The sequence below is a fragment of the Rhinolophus ferrumequinum genome, chromosome 23, assembly GCF_004115265.2.
Source record: "Rhinolophus ferrumequinum isolate MPI-CBG mRhiFer1 chromosome 23, mRhiFer1_v1.p, whole genome shotgun sequence".
Taxonomy (NCBI): Eukaryota; Metazoa; Chordata; class Mammalia; order Chiroptera; family Rhinolophidae; genus Rhinolophus; species Rhinolophus ferrumequinum.
The window spans coordinates 38,039,494-38,052,298 of NC_046306.1; the positions used below are offsets into that span (position 1 = coordinate 38,039,494).

The 12,805-nt window shown below is 49.0% G+C and overlaps 1 protein-coding gene across 3 annotated transcripts in view; it reads right to left on the minus strand.

Annotated features, from left to right (window-relative positions):
- The window catches only part of RRBP1 (ribosome binding protein 1), a 67,209-nt gene extending 62,788 nt beyond the window's left edge, over nucleotides 1-4,421 (minus strand). For all 3 annotated transcript variants that reach the window (XM_033094849.1, XM_033094847.1, XM_033094846.1), the window contains exon 1: nucleotides 4,170-4,421. The gene's annotated coding sequence lies outside the window, so the exon portion shown is untranslated. The remainder of the gene's footprint in view (nucleotides 1-4,169) is intronic.
- Nucleotides 4,422-12,805: the final 8,384 nt, after the last annotated feature.

The following is a 12,805-nucleotide window of genomic DNA, read 5'->3' on the forward strand; positions in this document are numbered from 1 at the left end:
ACTTATGCCAGCCAAGTATGAAACCACCAGTATACTGGAACGTGTAAGGTTTGGGAACCAGCAGTTGTTCCAGTCTCGTCAAAATAATTGAATTTAGAAATTACAAAATTTCTTCATAAATTAAAGTTGCTGCCCATTGCTAGACAGATGGGAGACACATGTCACTTAGGACACTTTAAAGGAAACACACTACATAGATGTGTCTGGTTTTTAGACCCGGGAGTCAGGCTGCCTGTTTCAGGAGACTCATCAGAATTTTTTGGCTAAGAAAACAGTCTCCTAGAAGCGCCCAAGTTAATTTTCTATAGCACTAAGTGACCCGTTTGCCCAGGCACTCTCACTTAAATACGTATTTACTTTCTCTACAAGCCATATGCTTTTTGCCCAATAACTATTTTTTGTGTTTGGTTTGATCATTTTGATGCTGTTGGCATTAGGTAAGAATCTCGCCAGGGCAGGGCCACTATCTGTGCTGCCTACCCACGCTCCTTTTTTTCTTCTTGGTATGCAATTTATAATGCACCCAAGGAGTTGGGAACAAATGCTTTTTTATCTCATTATCTCATTATGTTGAAGCACATGAACTGCCACCAGTCAACTGTTTTGACGTACGGAACTGGTAATTTCATATGGTTCAACACAACAATATTTCTAAATGATCAAGAGGAACAGAGATCTGAATGTTGAGAGAATACCAGCTATCTCTAGACTAGCTCTGCTCAAGAGAACTTCCTGCGATGACGGAAATGATCAAAATCTCCACTGACTAACACATGGCTACTGAGTACTTGAAATGTACTGGCTAGTGTGACTAAGAAACTGAATTTAAAATTTTAACTTTAATTGTTTTATGTTTAAATAGCTCTATGTGGTTACAGTATTGGATAACACAGTTTTCTAGATGGTAGCTTCTTCAGACAAGAACTAGGTCTCACCCCTTTGTATTTATAGTGTTTGAAGGCCCAGCACACAGGTGATGCCTGAGAAAGAAATGAAATTAAAAATACCTTCTTGCATTGCTACATTTGCAACTGACTCCTGACCTTCTTTCCATTGAAGCTTTTAATTTACATCTTTTAGTTCCATTGTCCTCCCTTGGGTAGTTACTCTCCCAGCAAGTGTGGAATTATACAGTCCTATAGGTGAACATTCAGAAGGCCATGCCCATATCACCCAGCAGCTGGGCAATGGGAACTGGCGTGATAACCACCTGACCTGCTGGGCCTCGGTGTTCTCATCTATAGAATGGGGGCAACCATACCTACTCTCTAGAACGGGTTGTTGCAAGGCCTAGATGTATGTCAAAGGTATGGAATCTGATTCTAAACAATAAACCTTAAAAAATAAAGTTGGACTCAGCTTCAGTTGTCCAATGACATACAAGACAACTAATGAGACTATGTTAACAGGTATGGCAGTCTACCTTAGTCAACTTTTATTGTGTTACAGGCCAGGCCTTAACCATTGCAGGTCCAGGATATACAGATGGATAGCACAGTCTCTGCCTTCATAATTCTGACGTTTACTTTTTTCTCCCCAAACAAGATTTTAGCAAAGAAAATCTGGTGTCTCAAAAGACTCTCTGCCTGTGTATCATTCACCCATTAGTTAAAGCTCCCAGGGATAAAAGAACAAGTAAGAAGAGTCTGGGGTCCTGACATTTGAAAAAGGTGTCCCTGCTACATAATAAATCAATATTCCAATTAAATCACATGCATTCGACCAGTTAAACAGAATTTGGTGTTGTATAATTACAGCAGCCTGTTGACTCAGGGCTCATTTCAACAAAGAGCAAAACTGCTCAAATGTGACTCAATGATTTGGGATTTATTTAAAACTCTCCCATCACCGAAAAATATTCATGCACTAAAGTACCAATCTAACTTAATCTCTTTATAGATTTTTGAGGCCGATTCTGTAAAATAAAAAAGAATTGTGTTACAGCATAATGCCTATAGCTCTCCCCACTGTACACCCTGTATTTCCAAACCAAAGACACCTTTCCTGTCCCCCTCCCAACCTCAATGGGTCCAGAAGCCCTGCGTGCCAGGTTCGTATTGCTCTTTGTAAAGGGAAAACAACCTCCTAGGACGTCTGCCCCACCTTCCATCCTCTACTGGAAGAGAGGGAAATGGCATCTCTAGGACCGCAGAATCGGAAGCTTCTTTCTGGACGGGAAACAGGTTGGCAGCCCATAGTGGGGTTGACCTTTGGAAAGCTCATAAAGGAACTGAGACGTCACCACAGTAAGCAGTATAGTGCAGGATCTCAAGACTTCTCTGGTGTCAGACTAATAGGAAGTTAAGACAAGCAGAGGGAAGGTGTAAAGCAGGAGGGAGGTTCAGTGGAGAATGAATGCTCCCCAAATGTACCGGGGTGATGTAAAACGCGCAGCTGTCCCTCCTGGGAGTGCTGGACAAAAGACTTAGGTCTCCAGGACGCTAAACAGTAGTGTTACAGAAGAGATCTCTAGCCTGGGATGGGAGGCCCTAGTGGGCCCACTTCCCCCAAACTCCAGAATGTGCCATCCAAACACCATCACACTGAAGGTTCCAACACACTTGGCAAACAGTGATGTGGGAGGCTCCCAAGAGCCTTCAAAGTTTCATTTCCTTGGTGCTTCCTGCTGACCTCTAACCTCCGGGAGTTATTGCCAAACTGCCTTCTGTTTGCACAAGGTCCCAGTTTTTACCCAGCACTTGCCTGGGCGGCTGCCCAGCCTCTAATTGTAAGTGGTTGGTACTATCTCCAGGCTACAGATAAGGAAACTCAAGTTCAGAGAGGTTAAGGGACCTGAGCAGAGGGTTTGTAAGCACGGAGGCTTAAGAGTGGAATCCAGCCCTGAATTTGCAACGGGCAGATGGAGCCAGACGGACTCCACCTCCCTCCCGTGCCCCGCACGCCCCTAAAAACTCATCCCAACAATAACGGCCAACACTTGTTGACTACTCCCTGCGTGTGCTGGGTCTTCACAGGTTTTCTCTTAAGTAGAAGTATCAGCAGTCCTGTTTTTCACACGGGGAAGTTGACACCCGGAGTGAAACAGCTGGGTCGAGGTCACCCTCAACGGTGCAGGGATTTCAGATGCCCCCTCCTTTAACTATCACACCATATCGAGCTACCATTGATGATCTGTAATTAGAAGAGGGGTTCCCGAAGCTTCTCGGACGCCCTACCGGAAGCGCGGACCCCAGCCTGTCCTCCCCTGCCCCAGGGAGCTTGAAGGGAAGCCGGCAGGCCGGGGCGGGAGCCAGGCCGGGTGCCAGCGCGCTTGGCCGATCGGGCCGGAGGTGCCCACTTCCGCCCAGGTCTGGCACCACTGATCCATTCATCGTGGCGCGGGAAGGGAGGGCAGGGCAGGGCCTGGGGTGCCCCCGTACCCACGCCGGGCGCCCTCGCGCTAGTCTCCGCGCGGCTGGGACCGGGAAACGGTGCCTCCGGCCCCGCCGCCAGGGGGAGCAAAGAGCAGCCTCCAGCACTCCGGGAAGTTGCCCCGGCGGCCGCCCGGGTGTCCAGACCCCAGACGGCCCCCGGTCCCCGCACGTCGACTCCCGCAGCCCCACGTCCCAGACCCATCCCGTCGGGGGCCACTCAGCCTCCAGAAGCGCCTCCAGGCCGCAACCCGCAGGCAGGCGTGCTCAGCCCGCGGGCCCCCATTCAATCCCGCCCTCCTCTCCCCCGGCCGGCCTCCGCCGCCTTCCGCCTGTCCCCCCCACCCGCTCCAACCCGGACTCCAGCCGGGCAACGTCATCCGGCCGCTTCCCGAAACTTAACCCCTTCCTCCGCCAGCTGTGAGCCACCCCGCCCCACCGCCAACTTTCTTTGCCCAACTTCGGAGCGCGCGGGCCAGCCCGACGGCCCCGCGGGGAGGGAGGGGTCGTCACGTCGCGCAGCCGGGCTGCAGCAGGTCCCCCGACGGCGAGGGGCCTGGGTCCACACCGCGGGGGCGCGCTCGGCCGACGCCCCTGCACGGGGTTCGGTCGCGAACTCGCCACGGGGGCCCGACCCGACCCCGAGGGGCAGCGGTCGCGGCGACGGCGGGCGGCGCTGCCGGGGGAGGGGCCGCCAAGGAGACGTGTCACTTGCGGCGCGGCCAGGCCCGGCTCCGACGGCCCGGCCCGCGCGCCGTCGCCGCTACCGCTGCTGCAGGGCCCGGCCAAGTTTCTTACCTGCAGCCGGAGACGCGGGAGGAAGAGCGAGAGGGCAGGAGCCGCCGTCGCCGCCGCGAAACCGGGAGAGGGGAGCCGGCCAAGCCTCCGCCGAGAAGCCGCCCCCGAGCAACTGCAGGCGCCGCGACCCTAACACCGCCCGCCCCGTCTGCCGTCCGCTCCGGCCGCTCGCTGGCTGTGTGCGCGCGTGTGGAGTCGTGGCACTTTCTGCCTCGGAGCTGGCGAACGGCCCCCTCCGCTGGGATCGCCGCCTCCTGCCTTCCCCACCCGGACCAGCCATTCATAGAGCCGCCTCTCCCCATTGGACCGTGCCCCGCCACTCCGCCGGCTGCTGACCAGTCAGAGCGCGGGCAGCCAAGCCACGGCGGCAGCCATTGGGCAGAGAGGAGGGTCTTTGCCTCAGCCAATGGGAGAGGGGAGGAGCTGAGGGAAACCGAGGGGGCGGGACCGGAGCGGGGCGGGGCCGCGCGGCGCGGCGCTAGGCCCTGCGCGGGGGCGGGGCGGGGCCAGAACGCCCCACCAGACGGGGTGGGGGGGCCGCTGGTCGGTCCCGCCCACTCCAGGCCGGCTGTGCAGCTCCCAGGGGGTGATTTGGGGCAGGCTGTGCTTGAGCGGGAGGCGGAAGGTTCGAATCCCAGCGGCGCCAAGCCTGCGCCCCTGTACCCCTCTGGGCTGAGGTGGCGGTGGGTGTCTCCCTGAGCAAGGCTGTATAGCACACCAACAACCCGGAAAAATGCTTTATTTAAACCCAACTAACTTCCCTTACAACAGCACCCCTTCCGGGCCCCCGGCCGTGAGGATAGGCTCTGCTGGGGGGCCAGTCCAGAGAGGGCAAGTCCCTAGCTTCAAAAAGACTGCGATCAGCACCAGAAGAATTTTCTTGAGTAAATGAAGGAATTGGGGTGGAAAAGCCAGAAGGTGCAGAAGGAATGGAGGGTGGACGTCATTGCACCCATTTTTAGGGAGGATACAACTGAGGCAAAGCCTGAGTTATTCATCCAAACCACAGCTGGCAGAGCAATAATTACATTCTGCCTTTCGGCTTTTACTCCATGCAGTGGGGAGAGTGAAAGGGTGTGACCCAAGAAAACTGACCCATTTCCCAGAAAATGGAGCAAATGGTACTTCATTACGTGACGGTTACCCCCCCAAATGTAAGCCAACACTCTTCATAACAAGATAAGTCTTTCAATTAAGATAGTTTTAAGCCTGTTTTTTTAACCATTATATCAGTCTCTTAAAGCTAACTCTTTGAACTTGAGCCAAAGCAGCTATCTTTGAAATTAAGGTTTGTGAGAGGCCAAAAGAGCTGCGGCAGCCTGATCTGCCCAACATGACTTCCCTGGCCCCTGTGGCTGAAGAATCCTGTTCAGATGTCTATTTCTTGGACAATTTCACATACCTCCCCCCCCCGCCCCTTTGTCATTGGTACTATACTAGGAAGTTTTTGTTAGGAAGATGTGGAAAACATAAACAGTTGTGAGGGAATAAAGAGGGGCTGGGTTGAAATGAAACCATTCCTATTTTTAATCTCAGCAGTTCCTTAGCATATTAATGATTAATCAATGGGAATTAACCTGGATTAGCTTTCAACATTCGGTCTTTATCCAGTAGTGAGCTCTGGCTTGAAATAAAAGTCAAGAATCCCAGCTGCTGTCTGGCATTTGCTCCCATCCAGTTCTAATTGACCACGGGTAAACCAGGTAACCTCTCTGAACACAGGTATACTCCTCTAAGATAATCAGTGCCCCCTCTGTGTTTTGGAGAGGAAGTTTATTCATTTATTCATTCATTTATTCATTCATCCATCTACTCACCATTTGTTGAGTGCCTGTAGTCAAGCAGCCTAGAGTGATATACTGACCCAGTAAAGACCCAATTACCTTCAAGGACCTTTCTGTGGACAGAGACCTCCTTTATCTCATTCACTGTTTAGGTTTTCCCAGAAGGAGATCCTGACAGGAGGATTTGGGTTCAAGTGACTCATCTGAGGGATGATCACAGGAAACATGGTAGAGAAATGGGATGGGAAGTTGCTGGTGAAGAGCATAGTATCAAGGAGGTGACTGCTGTGCATTCAGGGGCTAAGTGTTGCTGGGCATTCAGAAACCGTGTGGTACATACCCGAGAGATGTCCCACCTGAGGGGTGAGGAAGTGGGTTATTTATCTACCTGCTCCCTGCCCTCATTGGTTGAGGGCTCCTTCTAGGGGAGCTTGAACTCAGCCGCATAGCCCATCAGGCAGAGAAAGCCTTCTAACAGAGCAAAGCAGCTAATCGGAGCAAGAAGCCCTTGGCAGAAGGTGAGTGCCTAGAGGGCGGTGGTGGAGGGGAGTCACAAAAGTGTCTTCTACCCAACTGTGACCCAGTGCCTGCACAGAGTAGAGGCTCAAGAAGTGCATGTTCCAGCATGGTACTGGCATAAAAACAGACACATAGATCAATGGAACAGAATAGAGAGTCCAGAAATAAATCCACGCCTATATGGCCATTTAATCTACGACAATGGAAGCAAGAATGTACGATGGAGTAATGACAGTCTATTCAATAAATGGTGCTGGGAAACCTGGACAGACACATGCAAAAAAATGAAGTTGGACCACCTCCTTACACCATATACAAAAATAAATTCAAAATGGCTTAAAAACTTAAATGTAAGATCTGAAACCATAAAATACCTAGAAGAAAATATAGGAAGAAACTTCTCAGACATTACCTGGAGTAAGATTTTTACTGATATATACCCTCGCTCGAGGGAACTAAGAGAAAAAATAAACATATGGGATTATATCAAACTAAAAAGTTTTTTCACAGCAAAGGAAACCATCAATAAAACAAGAAGGGATCCTACTGAATGGGAAAAGATATTTGCCAATGATATATCTGATAAGGGATTAATATCACAAATCTATGGAAAACTCACTCAACTCAACTCCAAAAAAACAAACGATCCAATTAAAAAATGGGCAGAGGACTTGAAGAGACATTTTTCTAAAAAGGACATACAGATGGCAAACAGACATATGAAGAAATGCTCAACCTCACTAACCATCAGAGAAATGCAAATAAAAACCACAATGAGATACCACCTCACCCCAGTCAAAATGGCTATCATCAATAAATCAACAAACAGCAAGTGCTGGCGCGGATGTGGAGAAAAGGGAACGCTTGTGCACTGTTGGTGGGATTGCAGATTGGTGCAGCCGCTATGGAAAACAGTATGGAGGTATCTCAAAAATCTGAAAATGGAACTACCTTATGATCCAGTAATTCCACTCCTAGGTATCTATCCGGAGAAATCCAAAACTTCTATTCAAAAATCTTTATGCACTCCTATGTTTATTGCAGCACTATACACAATAGCTAAGACATGGAAACAACCAAAATGCCCATCGGTAGATGACTGAATTAAGAAACTGTGGTACATTTATACAATGGAGTATTATGCAGCCATAAAGAAGAAAGAAATCTTACCATTTGCAACAACATGGATGGATCTAGAGAACATTATGTTAAGTGAAATAAGTCAGACAGAGAAAGATAAGTACCATATGATCTCACTTATTTGCGGATTCTAAAGAAAAGAATAAGTGAATGAACTAATCAGAAACAGTTTGGGAGACAATGAGAAAAATCTGAGGGTTGCTAGATGGGCGGGAGGGGTGGGGGGTGAGGGGGAGGGTGAGGGGATTGGAGGGCAATCGGTGACCATAGGATGGCCACGGGCTTGAAAATTAATCTGGGGAACGTAATTTGGTGGTTACCAGAAGGTAAAGGGGTTGGGGGGTGGGGGATGAGGGTGAGGGGGATCAAATGTACGGTGATGGAAGGGGAGCTGACTCTGGGTGGTGAACACACAATGTGATTTATGGATGATGTGATACAGAATTGCACAACTGAAATCTATGTAATTTTACTAACAATTGTCACCCCAATAAATTAAAAATAAATTAAAAAAAAAAAAAGAAATGCATGTTCCATAAATATTGTTAAATTAATTACAGGATTATAAAGTTCCTAAGAAAAGGGGGTGTTTACAAAAAAGGGGCTCTCTGTTCCCTCCCATAATTTAATGTTGTTTTGGCCTCAATGTAGGTTGCAGTATGGGAAGGTGGCCTAGCCTGAGCCTTTGCTTTTCTTCTCTCTCCGCCCCTTGTCCTTCCTCCACCAGGTTCCATCAGGGTCAGGTCAGCCCCCACTCCTGCCCCCCACCTACTGGCCTGGCCACTGCTGTGCCCACAGACTCCCATCCTTGGCCCTGCTCAGTCTCCTCAGTGTATTTCAGCCTTGCTCTCTCCCAGGGTGTATCTGGGAAAAAGCAGAACCATCTCAGGACTAGATGGACAGGAGTGCCTGTGGGGATATGAGGGGCTTTCCCCCAGGCTCAGAGCCCCTGGCCCTGTTGCATCTTCTACCGCAGGACTGTATCTGCCAAGTCACGCAGCCTCCTATGGCAGGAGAGAAAGTTAATTACAAAGTCTGGCCTCCAGGTCCTGTCAGCTCAGTGCCAGGTACCAGGCTAAAGCCTGGGAAATGTGTTTCTGCCATCCGCTTGGATAACAGTCCATTCAGGGACTGTCACATGTAAGCAGGTCAGAGAAAGAGGCCCGAGGTGATGTGGGAGTCCGCGGACAGGGGCATTAACCCAGACTGAAGACAGCAGAGGGAGTGACAGAAGTTTGAAAGAGAGGTGGGAGTTAGCCAGGTCAAGACATGGGTGAAGGGCCTACCTGGTGAAAGAACAGCCTGGGCAAAGGCTTGTTGATCTCAGCATGATGCACAAGGAGCAACTATGAGTTTGTTTTACCAAAGCCTGAAGGGTGAAGGAGAGGGTAAAAAGAGGTGAGTGATCATAACGGCATGAGGGTACTCTTTTGGGGTGATATAAATGTCCCATATTTTGGTGATGGTAATGGTTACTTGATGAAATTATACACCCTTAAGAAGGGTGAACTTGGTTTATAAGCAAATTATACTTCAATCAACCTGACTCATAAAGAGAACATTTGGTTTTAAAAACAAATACAGCATTCTTATTAGGAAAAATGAAACACAAGAATAATTACCTAGTATGGTTCATTAACTCATGACAGTGCTTTGCTTTCTATTACTAAACGGCAAATATTATTTTAAAAGACTAGGCAAAAAGGTGAGAATATATCTTAGAGTGTAAAAAGAGGTTTTGCTTTATCAACAACTCTGACAGGAGGATAGATGGCAAACAATAAAATGTCATGTGGAAAAAAGCCATCATAACAATATGTAACATTTTTAAATCTTATGTGCCAGGCACTATTCATGATGTCCTACAAGTAGGTAAAATTATTTAACCCTCAGATCAACCCAATAAAGGAGGTAAAGTTCTTATTTTCATTTTAGAGATGAAGAAACTGAGGCACAGAGAGGTTGAGTAGCCTGCTCAATGTCACAGGGCTTGTCAGAAAAGGAGGGGTTGGACCCAGGGTCCATGAACATAACCACATTTGGTGCCAGATCCAGACTGTGCTGTACCTATGTTCAGGGTCGGGAGTGGAGTGACTCAGGGAAGCGTTTTTGATCAATGACAGCCAGGGTCACTCTCTTGGCTCTCTCTTTCCAGTCATTGTGATACTCAGCTAGGTCAGGGATCCACTGGGTTGGGAGACATTGCAATAGCTTAGGTGATGAGGACTTGAAGTGGCAGATGCAAAGTTCCTTCATTAAGGATGGTTAGGAGGTGAAGTAGGTGAGGCTTGGTGACTACAAGTTGTGAGAGACAGGGCGGAGGCCCCTGTGAGCCCTAGTTCCTGGCCTTAGTGACAAGGAGCAGAGTAGTGTCAGCACAGGGGCAGGACACAAAGGTGAATGCATAGATGGAAGACAGGAATTGGGGAGGATGTTGCATGTTGTTTTGACATGTTGAATTTGAGGAGCTTGAGGGAAGTCCAGATGGAGATATTGTTTCTGAGGGTCTGAAGCTCAGGGGTTGAGTCTGGTGTGGGTGATACAGTTTGGAAACCTAAGCCCATAAGGAGAGGTTCAAAAGTCAAGAATGGAGATGATCATGCAAAGCATATAGAGCTGCGAGATTCATGGAGCACTAGAAAGCCAATGCTTAAGTCCTGGGCAAAGATAGAAAAACCCACAAAAGAGTCTATAGCAATCAGCTTTTGCTGCATGAACAAACCACTGCAAAACGCAGTATCTTAAAACAATTACAGTTTCTTATTAGCGCTCATACATCTGTGGGGCAGCTGAGGCTTGGCTGACCTCAGTCGGCTCACTTATGGGTTTTTGGATGGGCTAGGGGTTCCCCTCTACTCTGGGCTTGACTGGGACATCTTAGAAGCTCTGTTCCACTTGCCTCACACCCTTCTCCTGGAATCATTAAACTAGAAGGGGCATTCTTATGATGATGTTTGAAGCAAAAGAAAACAAGCAGAAATGTAAGGGAGAAGGTCCAAGACATCGGCATAGGTAAACACTATGCCTGCCGCCTCCGAGGATCACATTAAATTATAACTAAATTATAGAACAATCAACCTTGAGAATCATCTGAAGGTTAGCTGAACAGAACCCCTATAACTAAGGATATAAAGAACAGGCCACATTGAGACTGGTAGGAGGGCTAGAGACATGAAATGGGCTAACCCCAAACCTACAGGTAGTGGTTGAACAGCAGGAGGGACACCTCAGCAGCAGAGGAATCCCCTGAAGAGTGAGGGGTCCCAGCCCCACACTGGGCTCCCCAGCCCAGGGGTCCTGTGCCAGGAAGAGGAGTCCCCACAACATCTGGCAGTGAAAATCAGCAAGGATTCCATCTTTCCATCCATTCTGGTGAGACAGAAGGAGGCTGGAAATCCAGACATCCTCTTAAAAGGGCCCACACATAGACTCACTCGCTCACAGGCACAAACCTAGGCTCTGGTAGAGGGATGGTGACCAACAGGCTCCAGAAACATACACAGAAAGACTAAGTTGTGTGCCTTCAGGATGAGGGCTAGAGAGACAGCCAACATTATCCCTATGTGGAGCTTACAGGAGGGCATCATCTTTTCTATGTTGAACCCACCCCCATAGGGCCAAATCTGAGATTACATTGGTCTGGTAAAATCCACGTGTACACGCACCACCTTGGTGATTCCCTTGGACCCTACCCAGCTAGTGCAGGATCACCTTGGGCAGCCTCAGCACCTTGGCGGCCAGCCCCTTCCTGCAAATTGTGGGAGGCTTTTACAGCAGCAGACTGTGCATGGTGGCCTGGAAAACTTCGGTGTTGAACAGTCAGCCCTAGCTTGTGCTGCAGCCCTTCTTAACAAGCTCTGAGGGATCTGCGGGCTCAAGGTGAATAGTGGCTGGCCACGGTATTCTCAGGCATTTTGTGGAGTGGCCATAGGCTCAGCACTGGCACAAGAGCTGAGTCTCCATTAACTTTGTAAAACCCACCAGCCACACCCCTTGACTCCCTGCTGCCCACTCAGCTAGCATGGTATAGATGGAAGGCACTCTTGGCTTCTGGGTGGCCAGCCCATCTCACAAGCTGCAGAATACTTATACAGCAGTGTAAGCCAGTGTAGCCCAGGGCAGCCTGGGAAATTTATAATGGCCACAGTGTTCTCAGGGTGTTTTGCAGAGTGACCACAGGCTCAGTACTGGCACAAGAACTGAATCTGCATTAATTTTGTGCAAACCACAAGCCACATCCTGGGAATCCTTGGGACCAATCCCCACCCAACTCAGGTTGTATTGCTGGAGACACTAACAACACCATGTTAACCAGCCCTGCCTGCACACCTAAGGATGTTCTTTTAGCCATTGAATCTTACGAGCAGCCGGCAAGTGGCAACAGACCTAGGGGTTTTCTGGGCCTTTTGCAAAGCTTCCTCTGGCCTGATACTGGTGACCGCTGCCCTCAGTTCACAGAGAGGCCCCCCACACACGGCTCCAGTTCCAACACAGGGAGTAACTCATCACATATAGCTTTGCAGCTCCTACAAGGTATCCCTGGGCTGGTCACAAGACTGAAATTGGCCTACATAGGAGTCCCTCCCAAGAGGCACAAGAAACAACACATCCAGAGGACGACCTCATATCACCCCAGAGTACTACATGATTAGCCCCACAAGCAGCATACCCAAAGGATGGTATCAATAGGCACAAGAGCCCACTTGGGTAAATCCCCCTCTGAGGGGTCAGCCTCCAAACAGCAGCTCATATGCTGTGAGCATATCCAATATGCACAGCCAGTCAGCCTGAGAGTCAGTCCCATCCACTGACATGCCAAAAACAATTACAACGGAAGAACACACAACACACACACACACAGGGACACTCTTGGAACATATGCACAGGTGATCAGAGACATTGTGCCACTGGACCACACAGGACACCTACCACATAAGGCTACCTGGCAAAGTCTGAGAGACATAGGAAATCTACCTAATATATAGAAGCAAGCATAAAGAGGCACCCAGAATGAGGAAACAAAGAAACATGTCCCAAATAAAAGAATAAGAGAAAACTCCAGAAAGAGAACTACATGAAATGGAGGCAACCAATCTATCAGAGACAGAGTTTAAAACACTGCTTATAAGAATGCTTAAGGAACTTAGTGAGAACTTCAGCACAGTAATAGTAAGCATAAAGGAGGACATAGAA